The sequence below is a fragment of the Phoca vitulina genome, unplaced genomic scaffold (assembly GCF_004348235.1).
Source record: "Phoca vitulina isolate PV1807 unplaced genomic scaffold, GSC_HSeal_1.0 scaffold10, whole genome shotgun sequence".
NCBI classification, from domain to species: Eukaryota; Metazoa; Chordata; class Mammalia; order Carnivora; family Phocidae; genus Phoca; species Phoca vitulina.
The window spans coordinates 28,928,274-28,949,432 of NW_022589713.1; the positions used below are offsets into that span (position 1 = coordinate 28,928,274).

Below are 21,159 nucleotides of genomic sequence, written 5' to 3' on the forward strand. Positions count from 1 at the left end.
GGAGGGGAGCACGCGGCGTGCGGGCGGCAGGGGCAGGTGTGCGAGAGTGAGCGGGGAGGGAGGAGGGACGCGGCTGGCGGGGGGGGGGGGGGGGGGGGGGAAAGGGCCAGAGAGGAGGGGGCGAGGGCCAGGGGGGAAAACTAACCAACCACCCACGCGTGCAAAAGCCACAGAAAGGAATACGTCGGGAGCGTCGCGGGCCGGCACCCGAGGGGCAAGCCAGGCGGGGAGGGCGCACTGGCCTCGCAGGAGAGGGGCCCGGGCGTGCAGGTGACAAGCACAGAGTACAGAGGTAGGGGGACTTCAGGAAGTGGCCAAAGGGAACATTCGGGAGGTAGATCTCTCCGGAGAAGCGCGGGGGTTACAGAAACGATTGCACAAGAATAAAGGCCGGGAGCCCTGAAAAGCTCTCGCGAATATTTATCCTCAAAGGAGGTTGAATCCCGAACTATTAAGAGCCGACGTTAAAAAAAAAAAAAAAAAAAGGATGAGTAAGAGCTTTCTGTATCTAGTCAGGGGTAGGTTCAAAACTCTCTCGCTTCTGAGCCATAGAACACGCTGGAGGAAGAAATACGTGGCCCATAGTGGCCAAGTCAAACAAAATCTGGGTCACTTGAAAGAGATGTGACTTGTTATCACAAAGGAGAAGACGCGCCACCATTCCTAAATTAATTTATACCAGGTGAAAGAAAAGTTTGGGTTGGTAAATACATCTGTCGTAGCAATAAATACTTCTGTAATCTAGGGTAAGTTACCCAGTTAGATTAATGGTCATTAGCACAGAAGTATGATCCTCTTATTTAGATAATCTATTAAATACAGTTCCTATAAAAGTGAAGAACATTACAATCTCATTCAAAACAGATGCAGCGTTTATCGCTTGGGTTTCAAGACTAACATCTTAGAAGCCTGAAGGCAGTTAATCATTAAACAAAAACAAAAATGTTTTAAGAATTATTTTTCAGAATACACTAGTAGGGAAAAGAGAAAAATCAGTCAGATAAACATTTTGTTACACATTAAAAAGCAACAAGTTAGCACAAGTATTGAGATAAGAGGGAAATATGCAAATTAAGCTCTTTAAAGCTACCAATACACTCTCAGAGACACTGTTTACATTAGAAATCTAAGAAAAGCAGAAGGTAAAGCAGGAGATAAAGTATAGGAAATAATGGCCTCCTGGGGAGAACAAGTTAAGGAGAAACACAATGAAAATATATCACTCTAATGGCACCCAAGTTTCACCCACAAACCGGAAAGGTTAGTCAAAATCGAGGAAGGCAACTGTGAATCTTGGCACATACAAACCCAAGCCTTGAGCAAAAGGAAGAACGTGTGATAATAAAACACAAAACACAGCATCAAAACCAAGAAAATATAAGGCAATCTTTACCAAAAAGCCCAAATGATACCACATTTTTAAAAGCTGAACCGTGGGGAAATATGGAGGAGGATTTTTTAATTGAAGTATAAGAAACACAATCAATAAGGAAAAATACAAACATGGCAAAAATGTAGCACGGGTGTCCGAACTGGTATTGTGGATGGAAGTACTTAAGCTTATTTTAGAAAGATATTTGATATTTAAAGAAAAACACTGATAACCAGTTATCATCAATAATCTCTATGGCAATGATTTTTGCAATGATAGGTTAAATTAGGAATTTCCAAGATGTATATTTTAAGAGTTGCTTCAAACTGGTGATGCCTGACATGTTTCCCTGAAACCTGCTTGGTTTTCAAGTAGGAACAGTGCATTCTAGTATCACGCTGTGCAAATTTACAAATAGTAGCAAAATTTTTAGAAAATAGGAAAACTATAGTGGATTACAAAACAAAATTTATCCATGCAACTTAAGCTCAAGTGAAATATTAAAAAAAGAAAAAAAGGGAGTGAAAGTTGTTGGATAACACAGAACTTGAGCAGAGAAAAGAAGACTAAAAAGGGCTACTGAAAATGTCAATATTAAAACACAATGGAATAAGATATTGTAAATATGTTTATTCTATCATTTACACAAATAATATAAGACAAAAAGATCCTGATTGCCTTAGTCTCCTAATGACTTGGCCAATACTGACATAACTAATGGGAATTAAATAGTAATTTTAAAATTTGAATAGCACCTATTATCCAGGAATTACAAGCTAATTCTTAAACACAACCTAAGTGTGTAATAAGGATGGACATGGCCTTGGAAAATGATAAAATAAATGAGGATAGAGACATCTAATGATGACTTTATTATAAAGAATGCCGATATAGTACAATTATGTACATATTAATCACATATATATATACTAATTTTCCTTCAAGTACATTCTTTATTTCAAAACTATATAAGAAATGACACAAGGAAGTTTATGTCCTCCAAGTGGTACAGTACATTGATGGACTTATTTACTACATGGTATCTCCCTCTTTAGAATACTTGTTGTACCCTGAGCATTGGCCAGTGTAAACCCAGGTTAAAATAAAGAAGAAAAAAAGATAATTAGGAAAATACCACCTTCCTAGGCATATGTGAGGATAAACTATTATGTTGGAGGGGGAAAAACATCAATTTATTCTATACAGGCATCTTATATTTGGCAATAAAGATGCAAGCAAGTATAGAAAAAAAGTTAAAATAAACTTTATAAATCTAGCTATCAAAATGGAAAACCTCAGGAATATGAAATATTGCAAGTCAAATACATGAACTATTTAACATGTTAAACAGTTAAACAGTTAAAACAGAGTGTACCAAATTTTTATCACAGGAGAAGGCATTCAAACTGGCTACACAAAGGTAGCAGAGATAAAATATTGTAAAAGATACACACGATTTAAAAAAAAAAATAATGAAAGGACTACTGCATATTTCAGATGGCACCATATTAAGATAAATATGCAGGCAGATATCCGAAAGCATTAAAACACATTCAGAGTTCTGAATAGCACATACATTTGTAATAAACAGAGAAAGCATTTAGAATTTGAACGCTTTTAAGATATGGCAACTCCGCCAGTGACTGTGTTAGCAAAGCAATGCTTACCACCATAGCACTTTCTAAGGACATGTTTTGTTTTGTTTTTTGCATCTTTTTAAATTCAAATACAGTTGGCTATCTCTCTACACTCTTAGAGCAGCACAATTTACGTAGCATATTGCTCTTTTTATCGTGTCAACTCTTTGTTTTTTGGCTTTAGCTGCAGGTGGTGTTTTCCATATATGAATTTCTGGGAATATGGTCTGTGTTGGCCATATAAGGATGTCTATTTGAGCCATATGTTTTGCTGTCATGTGTCTCATTTTGTCTGTCTGGAATGTCAGGACTGATTTCCACATCGTTTCTTGAATGGACCAAATACAAATTTGTAAGAACAGAGAGGAAAAAGCTGGGGCTGGAACTCAAACAACTTTGTCAAAACATATATTGGAGAGGAAATGCAATATCCTGTAAACATTTGCACCCTTCTTCTCACATCTTATCTGTGACTGACATCATCACAACTGCACAATTTAGGAGAGAATCTACTTGATCAAGTTCAGAAGTTTGCAGTATATGCAGATGCATGAAGCTCAATCAAACAGACCCCACATCTTTGGAGGTCATGGCATGGCATATGTTAGCTGCCCCACTCTGAGAGCCCTGGGTCCAACCTTGAACTTGGGAAAGGGAAGGTAATTTGCTTGTTTAGTGAATAAATGGAACTCTGATTAGCTTTAAGCTAATCTGACTAATCGCACAAGAAGGAATGGCCCCCATTTCTCATAGCCTCTTGCATTGCTCCTTTGTAACAGTCATCACAGTCTTTTTTTTTTTTATTTATTTACTTGAGAGAGAGAGAGAGACAGAGATAGCTAGAGAGAGAAACGAGCTGGGAGGAGAAGGAGAAGCAGGCTCCCCGCTGAGCAGGGAGCCCGATGCGGGGCTCGATTGGGATCATGACCTGAGCTGAAGGCAGACGCTTAACGGACTGAGCCACCCAGGCGCCCGTCACAGTCTTAATCAATTAACAATTTGGCTAATTATTACCTTAATAAATGTTTCACATACTAGACTGTAAGCCCTATGAGAGCAGAAACTGTCTTGCTCACTGCCTGTTACCAGGAATTCATACACCATCCTTGCAATATTTACATTATGAATAAATAAATGTGAGCAAAAAGCTCATGGTGTCCCTTGCAACCAGCCTCCACTGCTAAATGCAATGATAATTCCTTTTAGAGTTTGCAGGAGTGAGGAGGCGGTAACCCCCGAGGAAAGGTGATTATAACATTTAAATTTGAATTCACTGAAATTAAATAAAATTTACAACTTAGTTCCTCAGTCATGATTCATATGTTCAATAGCCTCATGTGGCTAGTGGCCATTGTGTTGGACAATGTAGATTACAGAACACCTCCACCACTGCAGGAAGTTCTACTGGACAGCACTTATCTAGAGAACTTCTATAAAAGACAAGTAAATCCAGGACATAGCCAGGAAGAGTCTTAGAGGTGCTGAATGGCTTTCAGACATTCTAATGATGTCCAAATTGAAATCATTTTCCATTTTAGAATTAGCCCATAGATCTGTAAAGTTGCATGGAATGAGGCTTGTGTGCTGCCGCACACAAATTTAAGACAACTTTCTAGACATGTCTGTATTTGAAAGGGTCCTATTGTACATTTGGAATTACATGCATTTACCCCAAATGCTGCTTTCCATAAACATTTAAATAGCTCATAGGTGAAGTTAAAAACCACAGGGTCATTTCCCACCCTCATTCCCACCCCTGAATTAAATAAGAATAGTTGCCATTAGAAATGGCTCTTTTGGAAGCTTTAAAGTAGGTACCTACTCAAACGGGGGCGGGGGGGGGGGGGGGGGAGGGGAGGATGTTCCAGATACAAAACAAACAATGGTGTACTGCAGAAAACAATAGTAAAAGGCTTGAATATGTTTCAGGGGAGACAAAAGAGAAATGATAATGGACTCTAAATATGGGGCTTAAGGTTTTTGGTTTTTGTTTTTTCCCTAATAAGTGAGGTTTCAGTTATAGCCAGACTGATAGTGATCAAAAGTTATTTCCTGATTACTCTGGGGTGGATGTGAATACCCACTGGTAGTTTGTGATATGGTTTTAATAGACAAGGGTCATTATTAAAACTGAGCAAAGAGTTAGTTTGGGGAATGATGGATAAGGGAAATGAAGAGCCATTATAGACGGCTTCTAGAACTTGACTGGATACCTGGGTCTTTTACCCAGAAATAGTACCATTTTAGCAAAAATTTATTGAGCAAAATTTTTTAAAAGCTACCTTTCCTTCCACAGACGTCAGTATGGATCATAACCTTGACAAGGCACAATGGTAGTAAGTAATTCCATCAAAATTGGTATCTCTAACTAGACTCACATCCAAATTTGAGTAGGGACGGGAAGGAATCCGGTCATTGCTGTTGATCCTCCAGTGTTGATATCACTACCAAAGTACTTAACAGTTTCAGGCTGCCACATTTCCCCCCCATTGCTTCTGGAGTGACCTTCCTCCCCCTTCACACCTAGGAACCTACCTGGGCCATAGCCTTTAATATGTAGCTTGATGGCACCTCTTCTGTCTGAATCCTTCTCCAGCTTTTAGTTACTTCCTTTGATGTTCCGTCACACTACCTGTCCTTCAGTGGGACATTCTCTATCTACCTGTCTGTTCCTCTGAACTGCCAAGTCTGTACGTATTCTGAGGTTATACTCATGTCTGTGTTCCTAGAGTCTCCCACAGTGTCATCACAGGAGAAGGAATCCAAAAACTGTTCTTATGAGAGAGTGCTCATAAGAATCTTAGAAAGATTCTTGCAATCTTAGGAAGTAAAGCCAGGTGCCAGGATCAGAAGTTAGCTCAGTGGCTTCCCAAATTTGCTGCACATCGATGTGACCTGAGGAACTCCTTCAACAATCCAGATGTCCAGGCAGCACCCCACTGCAAAAAATCAGAATGGCCGAGAATGGGAGCCAGGCATTTAGTTGTTAGAGCTCCCCAAGGTGATGCCCATGTACAGCCAGGTTTGGCATCTACTGGGTAAGTTCATGTTTTGGAGATAGGAAGTCAAATATACCTGCCAGGACATCTTCAAAGTGAGCTTTTTAACCCAAACCTGGAGTCACTTGGAAAACTTAAGGCTGTTCTAGGAACCAGCACTTGCCCCCAATTTAAGGAATGTATGTGCAGGCAAGCCACTTGTTTCAAACAAACAACAACAACAAAAAAAAGGTGGGAGCAAGCTATTAGATCATTGATTTGGTGAAACAGGGATGGTGTGTAAGGAACCACGATAAATTAGCATTTGGGCACTTGCTTGAGATTTACTGAGGTGCCAGAAATCCTGTGCCAGTATATGATTTATCATTACAGACATAAGTGACTAACCACAAAATTACACATGGAAGTAAAACTCTAAAACCAGTCTATTATTTACTGGAGCCAGAACCATACTGGTTTCCTGTAAGTCTTTTTTCAACATAGATGAGCATGAATTTTTCTCCCAGAAAACTTCAACCTTGAGTAGGTTTCCTCTTGAACAGTTGAAAAAAACTGTTCAACTTATTTCCAGGCTAAGTCCTGCACTTAAGCAGAACTGAAGTATTCACATCGTCCGTGCCAAGGAGCCAATCAATGGCAGGGCGTCATAGCCCCCGCAGCTGTGCCATACTCTTGGGAAGCTCAGGGGATTTTAATTCCAATGAAGTCAAACCTTTGACTTTCCAATCAAACTTTAGCCGAGACATATCCACCAAATCTTCTTAGTGATGTGAATAGTATTGCTAATCTTTCTTGGCTTGATTGGAGGGAGGAACATATTGCGGTTACAATAGACCTGAATGTTTGTCCAGATCATTTCTGGGGAGTATCATCCAAAGGCCGCACCTGATATTGTATTGCCATCCCCATCGCCACAAGGCACTGGACAGGGGTTGTCCATCAGGAAAGAAAGCCACCACCGGAAACAACTGCATCACACCCGGACAATGATTAAATGCCACTATAATGCTTGAAATGTGTTGCAGCCAAGGAGAAGTTGAATAGAAAAACTAAAGTACGTTCTATTTGGGATGATGGAAAAGATCTGGAAGCAGACTGTGGGGATGGCTGCACAACAGTGTGGATGTAATTAACGCCACTGAATCGTACACTTAAAAATTGTCAAATGGAACATTTTATGTTATGTATCTTTTACTCCAACAAAATAACTAAAAACAAAACAAAACAAAAACTAAAGGAAAACCATCTTTCATATATTCCTAAAATTGGCAGATATATATATATATATATATATATATATTATCATGAAAATATCATGCCAAGCAAAAAAACAATGAGCTACAACATACCGAACAAACCTCTCCTCACCGCCAACCTTCCATTGCTTTGTCCTTACCCGCCAACAGCCACAGTCCAGTCTATGCTAGATAATTAATTCACATGATGAATACCTGACCCAAGGATAATTAACATGGATTGGTAATTAGAGACCAAGATCCCACCCAAAGTAGGTAATTTGATGGTCCTCTGATGCAAGAAAACGGTTCTCTTTTCAGATTTTATTCTATTCCATGGCATGTTAGCAAAAGCAGAGAAAGAAACATAGACAAAAACAGACAAATAAGAGAGCTGTAAGTACAAAAACTCTTTTTTGGATGTTTTTGAATGAGTAAAAATTACCTATACTCATAAAATAGTAGACCCTCCCAATTAAACAGCATGTAAGAGTGTCAAACACTTGCACACAGGGGAGCCACAGATGTGCACCAACGGTACAAATGTAGTCAGTGTAATAATTTCTAAATTGTCTCTGGATAAGAACAGAAAGATATAAGGAAATTTTTAAAATAAACAAATAGAACTTTTTGGTTATAAAGGGCCCAAATGGCTTTCAAATTTAATTTTATCAGTCACTTTTTAGTGACAGTAATAGGATTATTTATCTCTACATGCAATAATATCTAATACCATCTTTTTCCATAAAATATTGTCCTATATTCTGTTTTCCTATCATCTATTCTTACTGATTTTATATTAGGGACTTTTAAAATAATAATGGAATTTTCAATGTATTGGAAATTCATGTATAAATTAGGTCTCACTGACTTCATACCTACCCATATGTATTTTTCTGATGGATGCATGACTAAGGAATATGAATAGTGAAGCCAAATTAAAATTGCATATTTATTATATATAAGATCATAAATAAAATACTAAAAAATAGCTGCACAGTACAGCTGTTGCTAGAGCATATCCAGTTACCTATTTTGTAGTTGCCTCTTTCTTAACTTGTGTGTTTATTGTGGGATTTAATTCATTAGATAACTAACATGGACTATAAATATACATGCAAATTTCCAGCTGATATGAAGCAAAAAGTTGATAAATAATGCTACAGTGTAACTTTAAAAACAGAACTAGTGAGCCTTGAGGCTATTTTTTAATCATTTATTTTTATTTACTCTGTAAAGACTATTTTCATTTGTATTGTTTTTTATATATATAAATACACTTGGGAGAGAAACAAACAGCATGTTTATGAAAAATTTTGATGGGGACCAGCTTGTAACTGTTTTGAGACTGTATTGCTTTAAAGATGGACAATACCCACTATTCTATTATTTCTACAACTGAAAAAAACACCACAGATTCACATTATACTTAATGAAAATTAAACTCATCTCTCCATAGAAATAACAAGGCTCTCAAAAATAACTTTTTAGTTCACTTTGCACAAAGGGGTTTTGTCACTAAGAATTTACAATACTGCAAGCAAAGGCATCTTCATGGCTGGCATATACCACAGTTTAGGATATAAACCAAATCTTGGGGAATTCTCAATAGGTTTGGGAAATCCAATTGTTTGGCCAACATCCAAGTATGAATAAACGTGTATCTAACATACATTTAGCATAACATTATACATGTTCACAGATAACATTTGTTCACCATAGAAGAGAATACTACCCACTTTAACACTAGTCTACCACAGTTTCCATCAGAAATTCTTTCAAACCCAGAGTTAGTGTAACACCTCTATTATTAAGCAACTCCTACAAAAGAAGAAAAATGACAGTGGAAAGAGTAGTGGAGAAAAGGCAAGGAACCGAGATTTGGGTCTTGCTTCTTCCTTTTTACCAGCCCGCTGAGTGACCCTTTGTAAGTCAAGCAGAATCAGGTTCTGTATCTATAAAGTGATGGAAAAGAATCTGATCATCTTTAAGACCACATAAAAAACAAGTGTAATTAAAAAAAATGAAGTTCACTTAAAGAGAACATAAAGATATAAGGAAATTTCTCACATGCTACATTAGATATTTATCTCTATATAAGAGACAGGTGTCAAACAAACAAATAAGGAAAAAAAAACCCACTAAGGCAAAGAGAAACTTTAACTCACCAGATTCCATCTGTTACATTTGAATTCATGCATAATTGATTATCCATGACTGGTAAGTTCTTTTCTCACTAGCCGACCACAGTTTTCTAAACATTAAGTATTAAATCACTACTAAAGTAGACTACACTTTAGAAACAGCAAGGGCAGAATAAGAATATTTTAAATGAAAAATTACATGCCGGTTAATAATAATACAGCTGACCTATGTTTAAGGGAGAGAAATTTTAATCATGTGCACATTAAATATTAATAGCCTATTCTGTTATTGTTATAATAAGGTTAAGTAGGCTTCTCCATGCTTAAGGAAAGAGGGAGAAGTAGGAATGAATGCATAATGGTGCAAAAAGATACAGAGACGGGAGGCAGACATAAGGAAAATGTGTCAACAATAAACAAGAGGAAATGAGAAAGAAGGAAAAGATGAAGGTGGGAACTAATCTCTATGTGTCATTATGATTGCCAGAGTACTGGCAAAGAAGCAGCATCCTTTTATTTCAATTTTAATCATTTCTGAATTTTAATACCCGGCTCCTTTTGTAATTCTCCTGGCATTCCCCATATGCCTCCATCCCAGCCAAAACACCAGCGTAAATTAAATGGCAGGCAACCACACCACTGATGTAGCCTCCCCAAAGAACCTACCAGGTGACCAAAAGCAAAAAAAGGTATGTCTACCTTACATCCCTGAGGACCTCTAACCAATTAACTGGCTGAATGTTCCCTACTTTCTTTAATTTTGAAAAGAAGGACAGTAGTTAGGTAATCTACAGATAGAGAATCATTAAAAAAAATAAAGCAAGCCAGTAGTAATACAATAATCAGTGACCATCAGGGCCTGGAAAAATGAGTTTGCTCTCACTGGCACTAAGGAGCATCACATGATTATTTAATTACAGCTCTAATTTTTGTCTCGTGGATGGCAACATATCAACAATTAATAGGGCAAATAGAGGAGACTGTTTTTAAAGAGACAGAATGTGCATGATAATGTAATAGGTCACACAGCAGTGTACCGCTTGAGGAACACTTCCTTTTGTGGAACTAAATAGGGCTGTCTTGCGAATAGCTCCATACAGGTCTCAAAAAGAAAATAAATTTAAAAAGCAAGAGTGTTTTTTAAATAACTTTCACCGAACTTTTCAGAATGTTTTAGATGCATTCCTACGGCAACTCTAGCGTCAATTTTAAGGAATGGCGTGAAATCTCTGTTAATACAAGTACTCTAAATCTTAAAATATTTTTTCAACAATGTATATAGCTAAATGAAAAACTTCTTTTTAAGCAATGATCATGACAAATATTGATTCAGTGGGATCCAGAAAAAAAAAAAAATCATCATTTTAGTAAAGAACAGGTAGAGGTCAATCAGCCATGGGCCACTAGTCCGTAGTATTTTTGGTTCTATGATATCAGGAAGACCATGACATGGGTGACCTAACTGCAAGGACCTTAGGGGAGGCTCTCTGCTGACTCCAGTACAGTCTGTTACTACACCAAACACCAAAGGACCACGAACCTAAACTGAGATTCTTCACCTAATCCTGAAGGTCAGAGACAATGAGGATAGAGCAGACCCTGGTGCTATTGTCAAAAAATGACAGAGCACATAGTTAAAGAAGAAAAACATTCAATTATCCAGAAAACCGGGACATGTGTAGATTAAGTGTCCAGATATCCCCAGCAAAAAGAGGAAATTAGAGAAAAAAGTCTCTTTTCCCATTAAATCATTCTCAGCACAAGCTAAATTTACTATTTTATTATTAGTTTAGCAAATCTTTAATGAGTGCTCACTATGCAAGGCAAAGGCTGCTAACTGTGGAGTTTCTCCTATTTAATAGAACACAACAGACATGTAGCTTACACTGAATTTTTTTGTAGTCTTTTAATACCTTGTAGAAATAAATAACAGCAGCACCTAAAAATTCATAAAGTGGAAATATTAGCGGACTTTAAAATGCTATATAGTATAAGTTTACAAGGTCTACATATCCAAACTAACCAGAGGAATTCAAATAGTTAACCAATTTAGTAGCATTGTCTAAGTAAGGCTAAGTCCAGCTTTAAACTCTAGTTCCATGCACCTTTGTTCTGCCATGCCAGAAGCCAAAGCAAAACCAAGGGTTGAAGTTTGGAAAAGGAAATAGACTTAGAACTACCTCTGTGATCAAGTGCTCAAATGTATCTTAAATATCAGGTTATAGAGAATTGTAAGAAAACATAACTTGGCTACAAAAACGGTGACTAAAATCATTCTACAAAAAGAAGTATGAAGAGGTGCTAAATCAACTCAATAAGCTTTTAATGGCTTATGTTGGCCAAAGTCATCCGAATATAAGAAAATGTAGGCGTCTCAAAATACAATGTGGGAAAGCTAAAACTGCTGAGGGGCAACAATTTCTAATGCTGCTGGCAAAAGTGACCAAGTCAATAACAGTTACAAAGAAAGGAGAATAGAAAAAAGAAAAAAAAAAAAGAAGAAAATTGTATATCCCGTGAAAAGTTTTAAAATTAAGTTGTAGTAGAAAACATTTTGATGATTCTGGACCAAAAATCTGACTCTATACATTCTAAAAGAATATTTTTAAAAGAGTCTAGCAAGTAGCAGCTTGTATGTAAGAGTATACATCATTCTTTTTTAACATGACTGTTAATATACAGTTAACATGTCTCAGAAAAGGCTGTAATTAACTGTCTACTGCTCTAATAACACTAATAAGCATACAGTATTATTAAAATACAATGACTCCATACAAAGTAAGGCTGTCATTTTTTTTTAACTTTTAAGATAATGTTCTAAATTGTTTTTGAGTCCTCTTAAACCACCCAAAAGAGAGCCCACCTCTAAGAATTTTTTTTTTAAAGAATAGTTATTAAAATATTGTTCTTTCCGTCCACAGCCTGGAGAAATCTGTCTAACATTAAACAGGACATCCAGGTATCATTTCAGTTGGTGAAAATACAACGGAAAAACACCTGGATTATTTTTATCAATTCTATACATTCTTTTAAAATTTACAACTGAAAGCAGGAATTTAGTTCATTCCCTGATTAAAAAAAAAAATTATCAGTGAATGGGGAGAGGTTTGCTATATCAAGAATCACATAGCCCTGTTGTTAATCTCCAGTGATTTCCATCGTCTGGTTCACTGGAACAGGAAAACTCAATTGCATTCAACATCAAACAGCTAATTATGGATACGCTATATTCAAGACAATCTCCATTTCAAAAGATATCTGCATATACTAGGTTCTATTTTATTTATAGTAATTATCACAATAAAATATTTATAACATAAAACCTCTTTTGCCTTAAAGTCCTTAACATTATAAACATTAAAAGGCCAAATTGTCATTTACATGCTCTTAACGGCACATCTGAAACCATTGAGTAAGACTAGAAAGGAACCTCCAGCAATCAACTCCACTATATGCCTGGCTTCCTGGAAAACAGCATCTAAAGAATTCCCTCTCACACAGATTACCACCTTTTCTTTAAATATCTCAAGGAAAGAGGGTCTAATAGTTTCCCCTGGGACTGCCTACCATATTTCACCACCCAAAGAAGAATGCCCACTGAAGAATTTTTGTTGGTATCTGGTCCCAAATCATCTCCAGCTGAGAAAAAGCAACATCCCAACACAGAGATCTCCCCGGGAAACTCAATGCCTGTCTCTCATCCCTGTGGCTGTAGCCCTGATTCTCCATATGAAACTGAGAGGAACTTTTTTGGCACTTACCCTCCAAATATCAGAGGCTGCTCTCCAAATCTAGCCCTATAGGAGAGCTCTCAAAAAGTAGTCTTTGATGAGGTGACAATGACGAAGTTCTCTCTGGCACTGCTAGCAAGGCAGAAGCATCCCAAATGAGGTGTTACCAGTTGCCTGTGAAGCAGCTGGACCATTACTGCAGTTCTGAGGGTGCGTCACAAATCAGGTCATAGCTCTGGGTAGAGTCCACCCACTTCACCCGGTACAACGCCCTCCACTTCCTGCACACCTGGGGGGAAGGGGTACAGAGGAGGGGGGCCTGTGCAGGTCCACAGACATTCTAGTAAAGGCACAACCAGGTGCAGCCTGACATCTGCTTCTTCTGCAAGCATTTCAGCTTCATTTGGGGGACCTGCACCCTGAGGTACTCAAAAATTTGTGCAACAATAAGCGGCTCTAAAATGAGTGATGAGTGTAATAAAATATTGCACAGTTAAATGTTTTATCCAGCAAGATCTTTCCTCCACTGGAAACTGAACCAACTCTTAATTTTTGATTACAAGATACTTCACTACCAAATGTCAAATAACTGGACTGAATAAATTTCAGCAGAACCTAGGGACATAAATGCTGGGGTACCAGTTAACTAATTTTTATCTCTCATAACTAAACTAGATCATCACATAAACTGAATTACATCCTTGAAAGTCCATTGAAAGAGGTGATTAGAATTTCTATTATGAACCTTCAGACAGCAACAACTGTGGAAGTGATACAGAATAACTTGAAAGAATAAAAATAGGCCAATATGCTGGAGAAATGCTCTGCTACTAAATCTCACCCTGAATATATATACACACAATCTGTATCTATTTACTCTGAAATGAAATATCTGATCTTAAAAAAAGACTTTAAAAAAATAAACAGCAAAAGGTACAGTTGGCATAAGTTCAAAAGTACTAAATAATGTGTGTTAATGTGTTGATCACACTCTATGAAGACATCAAGTTTAAATAGACTTACCATTGAGAATAGCACTCAGGAACGATATATAAATTACCATAGTAGACACTTTTTCTTTGATATAGTGAAGAAGAATCTTGTGTAACAGATTTGATTTATATGCTGTATTAAGACCACATTCTGCTCTGATGTCAATGGAATATGTGATTAGTGATTGACAACTGTGTGTAGATGATGGTGTAAGAGCTACTTATAGAATGTAAGTGAAAATAAGCGTTTTCTCAAGTTAATCCTAAGTTTTAGAATTCAACTTTGACAGTATTTTGATGTTTCCAGGGGTCCTGGAAAAGAAGGGACTTTTAATTTAAAAAGAAAACAATAAATGCATTTAGTATTATTCTTATAAGAAAGTTGAAAAATCTCTTATCTTAAGGTTGGCAGATTAACAAGGAGACAGAGGGGATGAGAATATTTTCAGAGGAAAGCTAACAGTATCAATCAATCAATTGATCGATCGATGAGTCCCACTTCGTACTCATGTTAGCAGATCTCCATTAACAACTGAAACATTCCATCTAAGACTTGAAGGTACCACCCTTTATCAAAGTTATTCCCTAAGTAATAAGATAATTTAAGTAATCTATTTGGAACTTTGCAGAAAGTTAATTTAGCAAACACACACTTCGATGTGTTTGAACCTATTTGTCCTGAGGTGAGGCTCTAAGATGACTATTTTAAGTGGCATGCAGCCTCTTTGGGGGTTTTGGTGTTACAGTGGAGGAATGTATAGAAAAAGTGCATAGCATTTCTTTCGACTGGTTCTCACACGACAGAAATAAGATGATATTACTCTTCTTTAAAGTTTTGCCATTGGTAAATGGTAAGAAAAACTCCTCTCGACCCCTACCCCCAACCAGGAAGAGTGTGAAGCCCTGGGTTATAGTACAGGTAGATATTAAAATGGAGACAGAGCCGTTATTTAGTGGTGACAGGAATATAAATACGTGCACTAACCTATAAACTGGTATTTACTTCAGGAAGGTAAGTAATATTTTTCCTCTGATTGCTGCGCTGTCAGTTTAATGCAGCGTAAATAAACAGTAGGTGCCTGCTAGCTCGAAGTAGGAAGTGTTCATTCCACACGAGGAACAGATTACTGAAGCCTGATGCTCATCATGCTGAAACATAACTTTCATTTTACCAGAAAATACACCCTACCGTGGATGATTTTTCGTGCCTGATCTATTAATTAACTTAACTCTGTTCTGTCAAAATGTAAACCAATTTGTTAAAATCATCCCAGAGTTTTGGAGTTTGAAAACCAAATCAATTTGAAAAGCAAGAGTAATGACTATTCTATAATCTGATCACAAATGCTAAAAATGAATACTAAATATAATAAGCATAAACTATACAAAACTAAAACAAAGTACATATTTAAATATAGAATTTAATAATCTGAGTTACCAAATTTACTCAAAAATCTTCCTCCTTTGCCAATTAAAAGCAACTGGCACCTTTAATATTTTCACAACCTTGTGCTACTTAGGTCCGTTCAATATGTATGCTTATTCTGCTGTCTGAAATATCTAAAAGTAAACCATTCATAAAAATCAAATCACACTCTCTAATTCTAATAGAAATATTACTGAACTCTCCTGAGAGAAGTAGCAAGTTTGAAGATCAAATGATGATACCCTTCCTAACAGCATTCATGTAAAATGTGGGTTTCTTCCCATTTCCTATATACCACAAAGCTCTGACGGTATATAGTGCAACTAATTTTTTCCTTATACACAAGTATTTAGCAAAATCTTTCATGGCATTATTTAAAATGGGAACTCATCTAAAAAAGACAGAAGGCAATTTGGGGAGGTTTCTATTTAAAATGTGGACAAATTCTGATAATTTAACAGTGGACTGCAAAGGAAAAAGAGGGGCTTAAAAAATAATATTTTTGCATTCGATAACATGTCTAGACATGGTCTGAAGATTGAGTCAGTCATATGCATTTATTTTATATACTTCATCAATCCCAAGTACTAATATAAGAGTCATGCAAGACAACACGTTTTGGAAGAAATGATTTGTTTGTGTAAAGGGCATATCAATGTATAGCCCTCTTGGAAATTTACAGAGGAGATGAAAAACCACTAGAGTGCTTTATAGAGTCCCTGCTGTATATCCATGTTGTGTTTAGCTTAATAGTGTTTGTAACCAAAAGATTTTTGCAATAATGAGGAACAGGTGCCTGTCACCTGACCTTTTAGGCCTAATTTACAATCCACAACCTGTCACATGAAAAAATAATTGAAAACCTCCTTCAGATATTTCAGTCTTTGCTAATTTAATGTAGTCTTTCTTAACCATCACTCAGCATACCATAGCTTATTCAGTCACAAGTTCATATAGCTGGCGACAGACTTGGCTGCAGAAATAAACCAATACTCATTTTGTTGTTGTTCTTGTTTAAGATGCTGGGAGACAAAAGAACTACTTTTGTAGATTATCAACCAAAGAATATATTAATTTATTACAACAACTAAACAAAAGGCATTCCTTGTGAATACTTTTACATACAAAGAACTATTATTTATTACATATTTCAGCTTGTGGGAAAATGAGGAATGCATTGATTCTGGAAATAACTATTCAGACTTTTGGAAGTTCTTTATGTCTTCTTTCTCTATCTCTTTTTTTCCCCCTTCTCCCCCTTGCTCTCCCCACCCCCACCCCACACACATTTTAAGGCACCAGTTACTTTAGGAGGGAAATCCCTACCTATTCTTTTTTCATCCATCTTTTGTATTCATTATTTAGAAAGGAATACAAAATTGAGCAGTGATTTTTGTTTCTCTTGTATAATCTTGCTACACGTAGCCATACTTAAATTTAACAATGCTTTGTATTTTATAGCTACTGTTTACATGTTATGTATTAGATATGACTGAACAACTCTACATTTAAAATATTGTTTCCATTAGAAAAACTATGAAGTAGTAAGTGTCAAATGGAGATGAAGAATAAACATGCCTGGTGTATTTATAAAATGCAGAGTCACTTAAAATGTGCACAAATAGGATACATATTTTGCTACTGTTACATTTTACATAGTATACACATGGTCTAAAGTGTATTTAATAATGTGCCTAACCAAGTTAATTAAAGTATTTATGTCTGGTGACTGTGTTAAACACTTGGAGAGGTAGTGAAAGATACAGCCAGTTACTTCTGCTAACTAAAGTTGAAATTATGCACTTATTATAACCTTTTCTAACAATGTGAGAAAAACAGAGTAAATATATTAAATTTGTTTCACAACAGATGCTTAGGTTGTTAATATTTAAGATGCCTATTCATGCTATTCCTGTCTGCACATTTGTCAAAAATGTAAGCTTGAATGCTAATGTTTGCCAGCAGACTGGAGCAGCCAGTATATGAATGTACTACTGTTCTACTAAAATAATATGCAATAGAAATAAAGGACTGCTGCTAAATCATAGCATTAGTACCCACAGCAGATTAAAGGTTCTTAGAGCGAACACCTCAACCTTGGCTTTTTCCAGGCTTAAAGTACAGTTTTTGTTGTTGTTGTTGTTTGTTTTTGCAGCTACGTTTTACTATAGAATAAATCTTACAGTCCTGACACCTCAGAAAAATCCACTTCAGATAGGGTGTAAATTTCAATAAAGTTTCAACTGCACGAGTTACTTCCTCAGTAGCACAAACACTGTAGATTTTAGGGACTGCTTAGGACAAAACCTGACACCGACCAGTCGCCTTTCACTCATTTCTTACCCCTCCTCTGTCTTCTTGGAAAAGTCAGGTCCCCTGGCCTCCAAGGATGCAAGCAGGGAACCCCAGCCAGTCCGGGTAGAATGGTTTTCTCCTGAGAACAGGACGTCTTTCTGTTTCCCCCGTCTCTTATACAACCGTGTAGAGTCCAAGTCTTACAACATTTGCCTGGAAATCTGGAATGCCGCGAAGGAAAGTTCGCCGAGGACCGGCGCAGAGGTCAAAGTTGCCAACCAGGGCACTTTGAGAGGCGATCCTGTGGTTGACACTAGTAAGATTTGCAACGCCCCAGTGGAGGTCCGGGCCAAGACCTCCAGAAAGAGTCCCTAAGCCCCTCTCCGTCTTCTGGGGTCATCCCAAGAGTCCTGCTCAGTGCACTTGCCCGGTACACGCGTGTCACTCCCCGTACCTGCCACCTGCCTGCTTTGTGCCTCTCTTATCGTGGTTGCCCAAACCCACGCTCCGCCGCCCCGGGAGCCTCCGCAGAGAAGCGCTCCGAGAAGGCCGCCACGCTAGGGTCCCGCAGGAGGGAGACACGGTGCGGACCCCGAGGCCGCACCTGTGATGTCTCGGTCCTGCTAGGAGAGCAGCACCTCTTCCTGCCTCCAGTCCTACTCCAAACCCACATTCACTCCAGGAGCCCCTTCAGGGCCGACCTCACTACCGCCAGCAAGGGCTCGAGATGCGGAGTGCCGCGGCTTTCAAATCCCGGCTCCAACTTGAGCGCCTGGGCGCCCGAGTGTTCCCGGGATGGAGAAGTTGCCACTAACTTCCTAGGCCCCTCTCCGCCGCCGCTCCCAACCAGCCGCGCGGGCGGGGGGCGGAGGAAGGAGGAGATGGACCGGGGAAGGATGCTGAGCTTACTTGCGATCCGGCGGGGAACGTTTCCACTCCCCCAGCCTACTCCGCCGGGCACCTTTCTGCCAGCCCAGCTCCGGGGCGCACAGAGAGGCTTTCTTTCCCTTTTCCCGTTTGCTTCCTTCGGTCTTTTCGGTTCCCCTTTTCTCTTCCAAGAGGGGTCATACTGATGACCTGAAGGAGTTTGTTCAGCCAGGGTCTGTCAGGCAGGTGTGTTAGGGTGCCCACACCCTGAGAGAGAATGAATGGCATCTCCAAGTCCCCCATCCCGTGTGCTCTCCCACGCTCGACCGGCCCACCCCTCCCGGGTTCGGCTGAGCACGAAAGAAGGGGCTCGGAAGACCCTTGCCGCCGGACCGCCACGAGAGGGGAGCCGCGCCGCCCCAACAAGGGGCGCCGTGGGTGGGTGCTACAGAGAAGTTTGGATCGATTCCGAAAAAAGAGAGAGAGAGAGATGAAAGAGCAAGAATGGGGGGGGAAAGAGAGGCAAAGGAGCAGAACTCACTCAGGCATGGGCGTTGGGGGCGGCGGTGGCTGTCGAGTGCGGGCCCGCGACCAGGAACAGCTCCCCGGGCTGGCGCGCCGGCGTCGGACTTCCGAGGCGGCGGCTTCTGCCTCTTGTGCTGCCGCCGCCGGAGCTGCGGCTGCCGCGGAAGTTAATTGCAACTTGACTTCAAGTTGTCTTCTTTCCCCATCCGAAGTGGGCGTTTAAAGGGGAGAGCGAGGCGAGGAGCGAGCTAGCGAGCGCGCGGGGCCGAGCGAAGGAAGGGGGGGGAGGGAGGGGATGTTAACGGGGGGGGAGGGGGAGGGGGCGGCGGCGGGGGCGGGAGGGGGAAGGGGCCGGCGGGAGCTGCTCTCGGCTCGGCGGTCGCCGCGCCCGCAGTCTGGAGGCGCACCGGAGCGGCCGGGGCGCCCCCCGCGGGAGCCCGCAGCTCCCCGGGGCGCGCATCCAGCCGCGGCTCCTTCGGCCCGGCACGCTGCGCCCGGGGGCTCGGCGGACCCCGCGTCGCCGCCGCTCCGAGCTTGTGCGACGCGGGCTGGCCGGCGGGGCGGCGAGGGCCCGGCCCGCCTCCCCAGCGCCCGCCCCGGCTTCTCCCCCTGGCGGTGGAGCCTCGGCGGCCGCCGGCTATACTAAACGCGCTGGAGCCCGAGCCGAGCCGAGCCCGAGCCGCTGCCGCCGCCGCCGCCGCCGCCGCCGCCGCCGCCGCCGCGCGCCGCTCCCAGGCTCCCTCCCAGCGCGCCGGCCGGGGTGTGGGGGGCGGCGGGCCGGAGGGACGAGGGCGGGCGAGAGGCGCGCGCTGGGATTGGCGCCGAAGACCGGACCCTCAGCCGCTAGGGGTAAGTGTGGGCGCCTGGGAGTACGCCACGGGGTGCGCGGCGCGGTTCTCGACGCCCGCCAACCCTGCCCCCTCACCTCTCCCGGGCCCCCACCACGCGCACCCCTCCTCTTGCCGCCTGCGGCTTCCTCTTGTTGTTCGTTGTTTGGCTGGGTTTTTTTTTTGAGGGGGGTTGAGAAGCCGGCGATTGTAGTGTGTGTGCCAGCGGAGGAGGAAGTCAGGTGAGAGGGCCCTACGCACCCCCCCGAAACCCAGCCCGCGTGGGGTGTATCGCTCCCCACTAGGGGCATGTGGGCCAGTTTTTTTCTCTAGTCAATGTTCGGTCGAGACGATCTCTCCTAGGGGGCCTCCTTCCCTTACAGCCAGCTCTGTCCATCTCCCTCCATCCTACCCTCGCCCCTCTCAGCACCCATCCACGAGTGCTGCACCCCAACTGAGGAGCACGTGGTGGAAGGAGAAGGAGGGGGACCCCCTTGCAGACCCCCACCCCGCGCCCCTGCCCATTTGTTTAATATGTATCCTCCCGTCGGCAGCTGTACTTCTTTAAAATCCACTGGGAGAAGACCCTGAACTGAGGTCCAATTTCTCCAAAAAGCTGGAAGCAAAGGGGGCAAGTGATGAGAATTTAATGACAGGGGGTGGTGGAGGAGAGGGGCAAGGGAACCTTCCCAGAAGGTGAATGAAACTCCAAAAACCTCTGCAACAGCAGAGTGACTTGGAGGTTCAGGACCCCAGGCTAAGGAGAAATGAGAACTCCATCAACTTTGCCCCTCTCCTCCTGCCATCCTCCACCCCCACCCCCACCCCGCTGCTAGGAAGCTAACAGGTCTTTTGTTTTGTGTCGTGTCGTCTTGGGGAAATTTGCATTGAGTATGACAACAGAAAATTACTACTGTTTACTCAAAGTTAAGGGGATTGCAGAAAGGAAAAACAGTCTACTTTTTTCTTCGTGTGTGTGTGTGTGTGTGTGTGTGTGTAGTTGTTAGGTTCATAGCTTGAACTGCAAAACGTCAGTTTGTAACAATAAGGACTGTAGAGCCGCCTCGGTGTATTTTTAGAAGCTGCACTTTCTTGAGTTCCTTTCACAC

The 21,159-nt window shown here is 40.8% G+C and overlaps 1 protein-coding gene and 1 long non-coding RNA gene across 5 annotated transcripts in view; one reads left to right on the forward strand and one right to left on the reverse strand.

Moving 5' to 3' along the window:
* The window catches only part of SATB1 (SATB homeobox 1), a 101,634-nt gene extending 82,178 nt beyond the window's left edge, over positions 1-19,456 (reverse strand). The window contains exon 1 of one of the 2 annotated variants that reach the window (XM_032408775.1): positions 19,240-19,456. The gene's annotated coding sequence lies outside the window, so the exon portion shown is untranslated. Of the gene's footprint in view, positions 1-13,148; positions 13,471-19,239 lie in introns of those variants that run through there. The other variant, XM_032408776.1, reaches the window with a different exon arrangement.
* Positions 19,457-19,979: 523 nt separating this feature from the next.
* Positions 19,980-21,159, forward strand: part of LOC116635064 — a 114,478-nt gene continuing 113,298 nt past the window's right edge. For all 3 annotated transcript variants that reach the window (XR_004300096.1, XR_004300098.1, XR_004300097.1), the window contains exon 1: positions 19,980-20,072. This is a non-coding gene — a long non-coding RNA (uncharacterized LOC116635064). The remainder of the gene's footprint in view (positions 20,073-21,159) is intronic.